Raw genomic sequence first — 15,115 nt, forward strand, 5'->3', positions numbered from 1 at the left:
ACATGTGTGGAGAGATTGGGAGTAGATGGGGAAGGAGGGTGCACATTGAACTCCTTGCTGGAGTAGAAAAATGTACACGCCAGCCTCCTCCTTCAGATGGTCTTAGTGCACAACAGCAGCAAGAATGAGTTGGGGAAAGCAACGGAAACTATTTAGGAACCTGTCAGTTAATACTGAATTTATAGAACTGAATGTGTCGTAGAGTCAAAGGGAAGGATGAAAACCTCAACTAAAAATCAGTATAGTCCGGGCAAACTTTGTGGCATAAAAAGCAGGAAAATCCCCTTCAATAAAGCTTTAGAATGGATGCGAATAAACCAGAAGCCACAGGCACCCCAGAATATCTGTCCATATCCTCTCCTCATGCCCACCTTTATCCTACTGCCTCTCCCAACAGTTCCAGGACATTGTGGGATCCAGTAGTTCGTACCATCTCTTTAGAGTCCCCACCAGCCGATCTACCTTCCTAAATGGCGCCATGAATAGCATCTCAATATTTCACTCCCTAGCCACAAGTATCTACTCTCTATTTAAAATTTTACCCTGGCTACCGATGAATACACTTAGGTCTCTCCTAAGATGCATTTTTTTATTTTTATTTTTGAATAATCGATATGTGTCTGAATCTATGTGTGAATCTATGCGTGTATGAGTAAAGAAGCCAATGGAGGACAGACCAAGGCGTCTGGTCCCTTGGAGCTCCTGTTCCAGGGGGATGTGAGCCACCGGCCATGTGTTCTGGGAACCGAGTTCAGGCCCTCTGCAAGAGCAGTGCACACTCTTAACTGCTGAGCCATCTCTGCGGCCCCTGCACTTAGACTTTTTTAAAAGCAGTAACTTAATTTTTGGCCACTATGAGCAATGTGTGATGGAGTAAGAGAAAGGGCCCTAGGGGGTGCGTGCAGTGTACTGGGCTGTGGTGTCTTCTTACTGGTTATGTGGCTTTAAATGTTAGTCTCCTTTTATGGGTCTTAGTATCTTCAACCATGAAGCACAAATAACAACAGACATCACGGATAACTCCAAGGAATAGCAAGTGTGGAAAACAGCATTAAAGCAGGCTTTTCCTCCTGGCTGGGCTTCACAGTCTCTTGCTGTTTTGTCGTAAAAGAGGACTATCCCAGATCTAGTCAGCAAAAACATCTGGGATGTACCTCACACAGCTGTGTTTCTAAGAAGCCTCACAAAGGTCCAAATGAGCCACCGTGGTGGAAATCTCTGTCCAGCAGGCCTGATGTCACTAAGAGCAGCCCAAGGGGCTCTAGATCTTCTCCTTTCTTTATTTACATGCACTTACCAACATGCTGAATCCGTGGTCATCTGACATGTTAGCAGTCTTCTCGAGGTTTTTTGCTGTGTATGCTTGTGTGTGTGTGTGTGTGTGTGCAAATGTGACTATGTGTATGTGTTTGCGTATATGTGTTTATGTGTGAATTTAAGTGTGAGTGTGTGTATGTGTGTATTTATTGTATGTTTGTATGAATATGGGTGTGCATGTGTGTTTGTGTGAGTATGAGAATGTGTTTGCTTGTGGATGTGAGTATGTGTATATGTGCGAGTGTGTGTGTTTGTATGCATGTGAGTGTGTGTCTGTACGTGAGTGTATGTTTGTATGTGAGTGTGTTTGTATGTATGTGTGTGTATGTTTGTACGAGTGTGAATGTGCATGTGTGTTTGTATGTGTGTGAGTGTGCGTTTGTATATGAGTATGTATGTGTTTTGTGTGTGTGTATGTGTGTAGGGGTGTAAGTGGGTGTGTACATGTGTGTGTGAGTGGGTGTGAGTGTATATGTTTGTGTATGTGTGTTTGTATGTGACTTTAAGTGTGAATGTGTATATGTATATTTTGGCGTGCGTGTTTGTATGAATGTCAGTGTGCATATGTCTTTGGGTGCATATGAGAATGTATGTGTTTGTGTGTGTGTGTGTGTGTGTGTGTGTGTGTTTATGGATGTGAGATGGGTGTGTGTATGTGTATGAGTGTGTGTATTTATATAAGTGTGCATGTGTTTGTGTGGATATGAGAATGTGTGTTTGTGTGTGTGTTTTATATGAGTGTGTGTTTGTGTGTATGTGTGTGTTTGTAGATATGTGTATATGTACCTGTGTGCCTGTGTGTCTGTGTGTAGAATAGAGGTGAATCTCAGATACCTGTTCTCAGCCACTGACTATTATTACCCTCAGTCCCTTCCTCCCTCCCTCCCTCTCCTTCCCACCTTTCTTCTTTCTCTCTTTCTTCTTTCTTTCTTTCTTCTTTTGAAAAAGATTTTTTACTGACCTGAAACTCAAAAATGTAGCTAGACACTAGCCAGCCAGCCATCCCCAGGGATTCATCTGACTTTGTCTCCCCAGTATTAGGATCATAACTCTGTAGTGCCTTACCCAGCTCTCTTAACATGGGATCTAGGAGTAATACTCCCATCTTTGCAGGGAAAGCACTTTACCAACCGGTCCATGCATCACAGCCTGTGCCCCCCCTTTTGTCTCTGAATTCTGCTCACAGCTTTCATTCTCCTAGATCCTGGATCCCCTTCCCTAGGATTCTTTGCCCTCGCTGGCCTTCCTGTCCTAGACTTTTGGATGCTCGCTTTTAATATTCAGCCACAAGGACAGGTTTCAGACCAGTTCTTCTCAATGGCTTCTGTCATGTCTGTCATTCTCCATCTCAGCTCCTAGTTTCTTTAAGACACTCACTGGGGTTATTATTCAGTGTGCTGATTTCGTTCAATGTCCTTACATGCAATGCGAGTTCTATAAGGCAGTTATATATTAAGTGTATCCAACCACTACTCAGTAAGATGGGACAATCTGAGTAACTCATAGGATGGATAAACACCCATGTCACTAGCACAAAAGAGACACACATTTCCCCGTTCCCCAGTACTTTAGCCAAGGTGTGAAATGTCATCTTTTTCTTTGACTCACCTTCAAATGGCTGAAATGTAAGTCCCAATACTCAGAGCCAAGGAGTATCAGGTGACCAAGGACTCCAAAAGCTATCATAAATTACTTAATAAGTTTTCTTCTGGGGCTTAGGCAATGAACTTGATATTTACTGTTTGGCAAAATCATTCTGCTTTACTTTGTTGGTAGGTGTAAGTTGATTTTTGCAGCCAAAAACACCTCTTTCTGGCTGGCTTTCCTGTTTCTCCCCATTTTTACTAGCATACCCTGGAGAAGTATAACCAAGCCGAGGTGAATTATGGGCAGGGAAATGGGCCTTAATGAGTAGAAAATCCATGGAATTCATTTGATGTTAACACATTAACACTCCATGCCAAGTTTTCCAAATTTCAACTTCTTCTCACAAAAATAAAAATAGCAGTGCAAGGATTATCTCTTTCAAGAGCACGATCTTGAAATGACACAAACGATTCTATACTTTAACAAAATGTGCTCAAAAGCTACCATTCATCATGAAGGAACCCCCGTACCCAAATGTTAACAAGTCCCACTGCTTTAGTATATTGCTAAGGTTCAGTCACACAAGGTGAGTGTTGAATAGAACTTAACCATAATAAAGGATCAAGCAGGCAGAGGCCAGCCTGGGCTCATACCTGAGGAAGGGTCCTTTAGGAGAGTAATCCAGTATGCACCATAGTATCCCAAAGGCTGGAAACTAAGGATGATTCAAGGGGTCCAGTGCTACTCATGAATGAACAATGTGGCAAGAATACAGCCATTCCTAGATACAAGACCTACTGCCCACGCAGTCGACTGTCCTACTGTTCTGAACCGCTGTCTCTAAGTGGGCCTATCAGGACTAGGACCTAAGAAGCACGTTAGGCTATAGAAGAAAGGTCCATGTGGGACAGAGACTTACTGTAAGCACCCATGGATGGGCTCTTCCTGGAAGACTTCCACTAGTTTCCTGCTGTTAGGACAAAGCAGCGGTGTCAGTTCCAGGGTTTATTACTTTATACACTAATAGAAACTTGTCATCTCATTACAATTGATCAGCACTGAACAGCTGATAACCTGCTGGCAAATTGCTCGTTCCTCCAGGATCAATCAGACCTACAAGTCTCCAGCAGCAGGGACTCTCTAAAGGATCCCAAGATATTCCCTAGCCAAAGGTTTCCTCTTTTCTCTCCTCCTCGGCCACAGGAGGTATGGGACAGTAAACTGTAGGCATGAACTAAGGGAGGGAAGTATTTTCAGCTCTGCTGGGAACGATCTTGAAGCCTGCTTGGCAAGGTAAGTAAGTAGATTTGTTAGGCAGAGCATAGGAGACAGAGAGACAATAGCTATTCTTGGAGGCTGAAGCCTTCCTTAGAGCCGCTCACCACACTGGCATGGTGCCAAAAGCACGTGCTCTCCCCTCTGTCTCAATTCTCCACCCTGGCCCCGTATCCCTGTATAATAAGCAGCCTAGAGTGCTGTCATTTAATACACATGCCCAGGGCTCCCCAGAGCTTGGAAACTCTCTTCCAACTGTCTCCTTGATAGGCATCTAAGAAACAAATGAGGAGAAAGGATGTCTAAGACTCCATTAACACTGTTAGGTTAGAAATGGTGACAATAAGTCGATTCTTTTTGACATGAGTGTCCTGGTAATGAAGGGACATTTCTACACGACTCTTGCTAATGTGAGATAAGATATGGATGGTCTCTGATTTTTCTGACACATGTCCAGTATATCAAAGGGGTGGGGGGAAGAGTATGAGGAAATGGGTTGTTCAAGTGACATGTTAATAGGAGCGCGCACGGGTTGGGAGAAGAGAGATAATGCCATCTCACGATTATATGTTCTGGCAGTTCACCTGGGAATATAAGCTAGAATTGCTAGAGTAGGGGGGAGAAAAATCTACTGACGTCCACCCAACACCCAGGTGAAGTTCCTTCATTTGTCTGTAATCCCAGAAAAGCCACAAGGAGCAGAGGAATTTCTCCTCTTCTGGAATACCACTTTCCTTCTGCCTCTGGCTCAGTTATGGTTAAGAGTAATACAGGTATGGTATGATCTGTCAAAAATGTGCCGGGATTTGTAGCAGGCCCTGTTAGTAGGCAGCAACTATGCTGCATGGCTGAGGAGAACAGCAAGGCCCAGTCGCAACTGGAACACTGAAGGCTGGGCTATGAGATCTAGCCCACTGGAACTAGACGAGAATGGGACAGAGTTCTCTTTTTCCAGACATTAAGTCCACTTCACAGAGCTCAGAGTTCATAACAAGGGTGAAATAAAGCCAAGCCTCTGGCTTCTCAAGTTCCCTCCCATACTATCCTCCTTTCCATTCTAAGACAAGCCGTAATTTACTACAGTGTTAATGTAGATTTAGCTGAGCCTCTGGGCAAGGATCTATGTTTTGTGTACTCCGTGTGCCCAGGAAAGTGTTGGCATATAACAGGCCCTCGATTCAATTTCTGTGTAATAAATGACCGGCTAAAGAAAGTTATAAAAGGTCAATATTTGTCTTTTTAAAAAACATATAAAACTAGTCAAGACTTCTTTGGCCACTTATCAAGCTGTATGAACTTGATTACTGTAAGTAAATAAAAAATTACTAAAAGATGCAAAGAGACAAAGTAATTTGGAAAATCTGATCATTCTAAGGAATGCAACTGAAAGCTGAAGGTTGACGTGTTTGCCCTTTCACAAGTGGCCCAAGCTTTCTCATGATCCAATTCCCTTCTCAATAATAATACAGACATAGGACCAGCGAAAGTAATAATGGCTAATGTTTATCAAGGCTGACAAAGTCCAACGCCCTGGGCAAAGCTATTCAGACATATTATCTCTATAAATTCACACGGCAACAAATTGCAGCATCTGTCACGACTACCATTTCTGTGTTATAGATGAGGAATCAGAGTCTCAGAGAGATGGAATTCATTAGTATAAGATGATGCTGGGCATTAAAGTCAGACTTGTCTGAGTCTCAGCTGCCATTACAAGTCCAATGACAAAATGCCTCTTCTCTCTCTCTCTCCCTGACTCTTGCTTAATCTCTGATTAACTCCCCCACTGAAGTGGCACTGAGAGGCGAGGCATTTGAATACTTAGAGTTGAGAACTGAGCAGGGTACCACTCTCAGATGAGATTAATACACTTCTCCTAGGATTAAGTTAGTTCTTGCGAAAGCATGTGTGTTGCCCTAAGACTGAGGTTAAGCTCCCATCTCAATCCATTGCTTCATCTCTGATGACACAACCTCCCTTACTGTTTTTTTTCCTTTGTCTCTGCTGCTATGTTACAGCCAAAAAGAAGAGACGGGGTACCCAACCTTGGACCTGTAACTTAGAAAGCCATGTTTCTTGATACAGTTTCCTGCATCCAATACTGTATACAACACAAATTGGACTAAGACCAGCCCCTCTGATGAAAGGAAGAGGATAAAAAGTGGTTCTAGGCCTAAGAATGATATAGACTGAGTATCTGGCCACCTCTATTCTCACACTAGCTCCGGATTTAGTTTGTCACACACCCTTCCCCCCTCCCAAGCCTCCCAGGGCAGATGGTGCCAGATGGCTAACTTAGAAATTCTGCAGTTGAACTGTAAAGAGCTTGCCAAATTGTCCTCCTTAGAGCCCTAAGATTTACTTGATGATGTCTCGGGTGCCCCTGAAGGATAGCAAGTGAAGACTACAAGAAATTCTTCACCCAGAACAGCTCTGTATTTACTTGCTTCAGAGCATGAATTTCTGAAGCACATTAGTTTCAATGGGTGACTCCATAACAAAAAGACAAAATGTGGATTTACAAGACAGAGAAATGCAGTTTATGAGGAGGAAGAGGATGCAAACAAGGAGAAAGTTCTCTTCAGTGCTGCCTCACCACTGTCTCTAGCACATAAACCTTCTAAAACTCTTCTATCTAAACACCAAGGGAACTCTGCATGGGTTAGTTAGTTCTTATAAATATACTAGAATAATATTTATAATGTTGGAAACCAAGTGTGGAGTACATAATGGCCCTCTGGAATATTCTAGCATATTTTCTGTCTATAAAAAAAATGACTAAATGTTTTTAAAGTTTGCTCAAGTTGGAAGGTTTATTCCAGATAGAAATGTTCTTCATCTCCCCCCCCCCCATGGTGTGGGCTAGAAGAGAGTTCCTAGGTATCTCAGGGTTTTTATTCCTGCACAAACATCATGACCAAGAAGCAACTTGGGGAGGAAAAGTTTTAGTCAGGTTATAATTCCACATTGCTGTTCATCACCAAAGGAAGTCAGGAACTCACACAGGGCAGGGACCTGGAGACAGGAGCTGATGCAGAGGTCATGGAGGGTGCTGCTTACTGGCTTGCTTCCCCTGGCTTGCTCAGTTTACTTTCTTATAGAACCAGGGACTATTAGCCCAGGGATGGCACCACCCATAATGGGCGGGGCCCTCCCCTCTTGATCACTAATTGAGAAAATGCCTTACAGCTGGATCTCATGGAGGCATTTCCTCAAGGGAGGCTCCTTTCTCTGTGATAACTCCAGCTTGTGTCATTGACACATAAAAACAGCCAGTACACTATGGATGGCTGGAAACTGTTAAACATGGACAAGGAAGCAAGAAGGAGGCTGGGTAACATGTCTCCAATGCAAGCCCACAGAAGGAACAAACTAAAGCTTCAATGTAGAGTTGTGCCTAGTGCTTACAGCAATATATAATACAGTTCACAAAACTGTATTATATATGAAAATATGGAGTTTTGAAGACTCCAAACCTAAAACAGTAAGAGTACTGAAATGGTCATTCTACACGGTACTCATGACAAGAATCAGAGTGTCCCATAAATATATAAAATTACAGTGTTGATTGGGAAGAAAAATAAGCACAAAATTATTCTATTGTCTACTCTGGATCCTTTAAATAAGAGTACCTTGGAATATCTTTGCTTCAGTTAGAAAAACTCCAATTTGCCATTTATTGACTTTCAACTTTGCCTATAAACGGCAGAGTTAACATTCTCGAAATAGTGACATTATCAACATCATCGAAGCTTGTAAAGCTCAGCTTATCTGCATCTTGGAGTCAGTAGGTTAAGACCTCTTTTGTCAAATATTCTCAAGTCTCTCCAGCCATCATTACTTACCAGGTTTTATAAATTTTCTCTTTTTTTGCTTTATTTTTTATTGCTTATTTTTTTATTACATTTCAAATGCTGTCCCCCTTCTCAGTCTCCTCTTCCCTTTGCCCAACCCACCCACTTCCACCTTGCCCCTCTTGCATCCCCCTATGTTGGAGCATCAAGCCTCCACAGGACCAAGGGCCTCCCCTCCAATTGATGCCAGATAAGACAATCCTCTGCTACATAAATATCTAGAGCCATGGTCCCATCTATGTATACTCTCTGGTTGGTGGTTTAGTCCCTGAAATCTCTGGGGGACCCATAGGTTTTATGCATTTTCATGGCATTGCATTACAAAATGGACCATAGCTATGTACATACATATAGACATACAGATAGACAGGTATACATAGACATATTCATGACTAAGGTTAAACAGTTGTCTTTGGCTTTATTGTCCTAAGGTGATGACCCCTTCATGTCATACTGGTACATTAAGCAGATGAAACCAACTTTTCAGGATGGTTAAATTTAAAAACAGAAGTGTCAGGACCAAAGAAATAGCTCAGTGGTTGAAAGTGCTGGCTGCTCTTGTAAAAAATGGGCATTCGAATGTCAACACACACACACACACACACACACACACACACACACACACACCACACACACGGCTGCTCATAAACATCTATAATTCCACTTCTAGAGGATCTGATGCCCTGCCATCTTCTGGCTTCTATGGGCACCAGGTACATGTGGTGCATAGATACACATGCAGGCAAAACACTCATATAAAGGAGCAATAGATTTAAATAAATAAGTAAAAACAGAAATCTCAGCTATCAAAAATTAAGTATTTTCCCCCCATACAACATGCCAGATCAATGACTCCTCTGTGAATTATCTACATGGAATCTTCTAGATTCACACTCTTCACTGAAGAGACCTTTCGAAAGCTCCGGATATTCCTCTTTATGTGTGAGCACACACAAGTTTGGATAGCATTGGATGAAGCCGACTGTGTGAACCCACCATCTGATCTTAAATAACATGGGCAACTGTTTACTCCTCAATACCTGCTTCCGTTCATGACCCCAGATTTCTTGTGGATAGTTAGTGACACTACATTGGCTTCTCTATAGTCCCCAAATACAATCAATTCCTTGGGGGCTGGGGGGGTGGGGTGGGCTAATCTATAAATTGGGTATTTGGAACCAAATTGCACAGCTATCAATGAGGAGAATGGCCCTAATGAAATCGTAGCTACTTGACCTGTTTACTTGAGAGACCTCCAGGAAAAGGAAAATCCATTAATCAATTTGTTTCTTGAGGCAACTTAGCAACAGGGATCCCCACAGTGGATTGGGTGCCTTTGCTAATGAGCAGGTTGCATCGAATCCTTAGTTTCATCAACTTAATTTAATATTTAGCCTATTGATTTTCATTAGGAAGATTCAATGCAACCTTCCCACCTTCCTACAGACATTCTTTTCCCTTTGGGGACAAGCTATGTTTCACAATTGTCCCAGTGGGGGGAAAATCACCAAAAGCCCTCTACAGTGTTAACATCTGTGGTACCAGAACTTTCCATTGTCACGGGGAACCAAGAGAGAATGATTTCTAAGCTCTGTGCTTCAAAAATCAATCCACGACAAAAACAACAACAGAAGGTCGTACCGGCTATAGCACTTTCTTGTATTATCTTTTGCTTATATCCTCCATCCAATACTATTTTAAGTGAGTTCTGACTCATTTATTTATCTGCTTCTTTAGGAAATGGTTTCTGAGCATGCCTACATCCAAGCACTATATCAGATGATGAGAACACTTGGATGAATGAAAAAGAAACAGTCTTGCCTTTGCGAGGAGGGCAGATAATAACCAAGAAAACATGTGATGACCTAGTGCACTGCATGTTCCACTCATAAGACAGAGCGTAACCAAGGGAGAGAACGGGCTGGCCCACTGTAGGGGATAAATGGAAATAGCTATCGAGTATGGCTCTATATGTTTTACCTAGTCTTTCTTATCTGTATCCCTTCACCATCCTGTGGGGTAGGTACCATACCAACCTAAGTGTGTAGGATGAAGCGAGGAGTTAACTGAAAGCTTAAGGAATGTACCCAAAGTCCTACCTCTGCCATTGGGCAGCTTCAACTGTTGACTCTAGCGGTTCTGCACTCAACCACGACACCACACTGCCTAGCTGAAGACAGTTTACTGATGCAGAGGCCTCAAAATGTGCAGTGAGATGCCACACAAAGCAGGGCCTGGTGATCACTGGCATCAGATAAAGTGCTTGAAGGATCCAGACACAGGGCATCGGTTGGTGCTCATGGAGGCAGGCAGGAGTGAAGTGTGAGAGGGAAGAGCAGTGTTGTGTGTGTGTGTGTGTGTGTGTGTGTGTGTATCAGTATTATAAAAGCCTATATATGTAAAGCCCAAACTAGAGATCTGGAATACCTTACCACTCTAGTGCAAAAATTTTACACACAGCCTAATGAAGTCATCGATGCTACAATAATACAATTAGGAAATTACCTGAATAGATAGCTCCTCCCCCAAGAGAAGCTTGTACCTATTGCATTTGGCCCCAAAAGTCTATTTAATATCTATCCATGACCCCATTCTTAAACGTCTTGGTGACAAGACTCTATCATATCTAACTGTGTAGAGTTAGTGTCCCACCAAGTACATCATACAAAGAAGTGCATGATAAATGGGGTGTCGGTGACTACCCAGTTGAGTGGGTATAGTATAGTATGCAGCTGTTATTGGAAATGGAAGGAGGGAGTACAGAGAAGGGCTTGTTTGGATGTAAACGGCCAAGGACAAAGCAGAGAGTCACCTACAGGAGTAGCTGGGATGTGCAGTTGTCCTTGGGTTCTCAGTTGCCCTCTTCTGGGTACTGTTCATGAGCTATTCAACTCGTGAAAGCTCCAATGGAGGATGACATCACAAATGTGTTATTTAAGAGAAAGAACAGCTCCATGAGGATGCTGAGCCTCTGTTATCCCACTTGTAGGCCCAGGCTCCAAACCTTCTTGGCTCATTCCCACTCGTCTTTCGCCTGTGGAATATTTCTGATGTACACTGCCATCTGTTGAGGAACCTGGGCTCAAGCTGCACAGTTCAGCCCTCGGCCCTTTGGCTGCCTAAGGCAGGGAGGTGGCCCTGAGCCACTGGTGCCAGGGTCTTATCTTCCCTGCCCTGCAGCAATCTATGTAGGCTCCAAAGAGTGATGGATGAGGACCCCAACTGGGCCACCTCCTCTTATGTCTGCATCTGGATGGGTAGCGGACCAGTGTTTTCTGGTTCCGTTTCTCACTCACATTACTGCAAATGTCTCCTGGCTTCGATTGGACACCCTGGGACGTTCTCTTCCACACTGTACATTAGCTCCTCTCTATTCTGGCATTTTCGGAAACTGCCTTTGCCAGGGGCTGGAGGGACGGTGGTTGGGGGAAGGGCAGCTGCTGAACCCTGCAATTCCCAGGAATGCATTCTCACAAAATCAATCGAGTGTCACTCAGGTGACAGACGACAAGGTGCTTCAAGCACTGGTTTTGGAGTACTGGGGATCTATCCCTTCAACCCATCTTACTCAAGAAAGCCTTTTTGTGCAAAAAGTAAAACTGTCTCCCCATCTGGAATTGACGCATAACAATATGCCCAGCTTTTTTCCGCATGGCAGACTCCAGTGCAATCCATGTGTGTGCCCTGGAACGTGCGATCCAGCCGTCCTCCTGTGACCCCGGCTGGAGCACTAACCATCTAAAGTGCAGGATTGATGAGCAGAAGCCCGCTCTGTCACTCAGTTGTATGCCCGCAGGCCTGGATGGTTCATTCATCTTTCCAGAGAGCTTTCGTGTGCCCATGCTTCCTCTAATTGGATCTCATCAACCCTGGGAAACGTGCAGAGCGGGGCTCATCACTCCTCTTCTCATTTGGCTGATGTGATTCTGGGAGGACACACGATGTGCCCAAGGTCATACTTTTTGGGGGGTTGGAATATCATCCAACTCAAAATCCAGTGCTCTTCCCTCACGTCAGAAATTCACTCTGCGTCTCCTTTTTTTTTTTTCTGAATCATAAAATCACGGTGCTCAGACCGATGCCCCTAGTCCCACCCCCAGCCTGTGACAGTGAATTTACTCATTCACTTTGGGGGAACCAAAGAGCACGGACACAGGAGAATTATTTTTAATTTATGCTTAACTAATGTTAACCATGTTAGCATGAGAGGGCCCCATCTGCCACATGGAAAAAGCATGGCCTAAACAAGATGCTAAACCCCCGTAATAGTACCAATAGGAGCTAGATCTGAAGAAGTACCAGCGCTGTGCCTAGACTTAGGCCCTTACTTAGGCCTCATAGTCATAGCACATGGTGTGTGCTTCTACCTTTGTGGAGGCACAGACAGATTGAATTATTAGCACAAGATCACACAGCTAGTAAATGACTGAGGTGGGATTTGAACTCTTAACCTCAGAGACAGTGGTTGTCAATTCTGTTGCTATACATTACACAGGACTGTCAGCGCAACAGCAGGAAATAGAGGTAGCATTTGTTAAGACAAAACCAGAAAACAGAATATCAAAAACTCTTAAGTCCTAGGCCTGGAGGCACACATCTTTATTTAATCCCAGCACTTGGGAGGAAGACACAGGTGGATCTCTGAGAGTTCAAGGTAAGCCTAGCTTAGTGGTCTTCTTAGTGAAGTCCAGAATAGCCAGGACTACATACTGAGACCACTGTAACAAAAATAAAAAATAGAATAGAAAGAACCCTTAAATCTCAGTCTTCAGAACCAGATCCACTAACTGTAAGAGATTCTTCCCTGCTGTTTAAAACAGGCCCTGGTGAATTAGATCTGATGTCTTAAGTCAGAAAGTATTAAAAGAAATTATATATCAGAAAAATTAAAAGGGCTGGTTTCTGACTGAGTGGTAAAGAGCTTATTTTGTCACGTGTAAGACCCTGGGTTCAATCTTCAGCATGAAGGATAAAAAGCAATTAGAGAAATTTACAGAGATGGGGTTGCTTTTCCTGGTCAGACCAGTGTTACTAGATCACTCTCAGCTTAAACTCACAGCCTAAGGCTACTCCCTCTATCATGGGTGAGTCCCTTACAGCTCTGGAATAATGCATGGGCCACACCCTACAACCTTTTTCCTTGTTACCTCAGCCCCCTCTCTGCTTGCAGGGTCAAGATTACAGGTTTATGTATCGATATATCTTGGGGTTAAAAACACCATGCAATATGATCAAAAGCCAACAGACCAGAAAAGGCAAGAATGGTAAAAAACAGATTGCTCCCTGCCAGGAAAACAAATAAAATTTTAAGATGTAACAAACTCAGCCAAGTGTTTTAGTAGGAGCCGAGAGATACATTCTCCTCATAGACCCAATGCTTAAGACCAACTCTGAGAGACTCGTGTGTATTTGAAAACACTGGAAACACGGTACACTGGGGAAGCAATTACAAGTACAACTAAGTAGGCTAAAGAGAAACCATTCAGAATTCCTAATGGCTCCCCACGTATGCAAATGAACGTGCATCCTGGTGCAGCACCCAACCCCTCAAACACATAATCCCTATCTTTTGGCTAAGATACCAAAATCCTATTCTGCCTTTGATTGCATAGCAATGTGGACTCGGTTTAATTCAATTGCTACGAGAACATCTACTAAAACCACCAAAAGTATGTGCAGGGTTATACATAATCTTTGCAAAAAAAAATATCCATGTTTTTCACGTTTGCTTTTCTTTAAAGTGCAAAAGCAAAGAAAATAGGCAAAAAAAAAAAAAGGAAAATAAAAAGCAGGTATAGCTTACAAGTGATACTCATTTTAACTCGTTCAACTTTGTGTATTTGATTTCTTTGGAGAAAGAAATAATTCCAAGAATGGCTGGGCCTCTGGGGATTCAGGACAGGTCCAAGGCAGGAAACACAGAGCATCCTTTTCATGTGGGAATTTTCCCAACCAACTTAAGTACCTGGATTCCGACCCCACCCATAATCACCCAAATCCCTAGTTACAAAGAAACGGAGAGGGGATATTGCAGAGGACAGTCCTCAAGCAAGGTGACTTGCAATCCAGTTTTGATGATGTAAGTGAATATGCTTGGGCAGTCTGTTCCTAACATCTTCTTTAACATATGCCTAGGTGAAGATGAGCAAAGAAAAAACATTAAGGGGGGGAGGAAATACAATTCCCCCCATTCCCCTTCTCTCTAGGGCTTTAGTGAACTGTATCTTGTACCATTTTTAAAAATCAAAATACATGACCCAACACATATTGACCCAAAGGCCTTATTCTCTCAAATAATTAAAAGCCAAAGTGGGGATTTTTTTTTTAAATAGTATACAGGGGGGAGGGTAAATGAAAAACGAAGGGAGGGAGGACAGAAAACTGGGAAGGAGAGACAGGACACACCTCGCTGCAGTTTAACTTTGGATCATGAGAGCAAAGGGTCCTCTGTCATCACCAGCCATCTGCACGTCAAGCTAGAAACTAGCATATTGTTTCTATTTAGTAGATTAGCAAAAATCTGTTCCTAGGACAACTTTAAAACTAGCCCCAATTTCAAGTCTCTATCAGTTATGTCCTAAAGACATAAATCCGTTTCAAAGTCTGCGGGCCATTCGCAAGTATCATTCGCCACTTCCCATCTGCTTAGCTCATGAGTGACGTTCCAAATCGAAGGTGTTTTCTGCGAGAGCCCCATGAAACCACTTTAGTTTTATGCACAGGCCATCATGTCCGGGTCAGGCATTCCTGTAGATCTAAAATAAACAGATGCTTTTCAGTTTTGCCGTTTCCAATCTGATATTTGCCCCAAAATAGAAGGTCAAGAAATGGCAAGGGCTCAGAAGAGAGAAATGGATGGATCCTGATGTTTTTAAAAAATGGCGGGGTTGGGGATTTGGCTCAGTGGTAGAGCGCTTGCCTAGCAAGCGCAAGGCCCTGGGTTCGATCCCCAGCTCCGAAAAAAAAAATGGCAAAGGACAAAAAAAACAAAAATATTATTTTTAAACTGTAAAATTTCTGGGCAGATTCCCTTTATAGATGATTATAGCATAAAGTATTATTGCTCTCTTTATAGAGACTGG

At 43.0% G+C, this 15,115-nt stretch overlaps 1 long non-coding RNA gene across 1 annotated transcript in view; it reads right to left on the reverse strand.

Moving 5' to 3' along the window:
- Nucleotides 1–11,877: 11,877 nt before the first annotated feature.
- The window catches only part of LOC134480681 (uncharacterized), a 43,198-nt gene continuing 39,960 nt past the window's right edge, over nucleotides 11,878–15,115 (reverse strand). Inside the window, exon 4 of the long non-coding RNA XR_010055336.1 lies at nucleotides 11,878–14,788. This is a non-coding gene — a long non-coding RNA (uncharacterized LOC134480681). The remainder of the gene's footprint in view (nucleotides 14,789–15,115) is intronic.

The sequence above is a fragment of the Rattus norvegicus genome, chromosome 10 (assembly GCF_036323735.1).
Source record: "Rattus norvegicus strain BN/NHsdMcwi chromosome 10, GRCr8, whole genome shotgun sequence".
Classification (NCBI taxonomy): domain Eukaryota; kingdom Metazoa; phylum Chordata; class Mammalia; order Rodentia; family Muridae; genus Rattus; species Rattus norvegicus.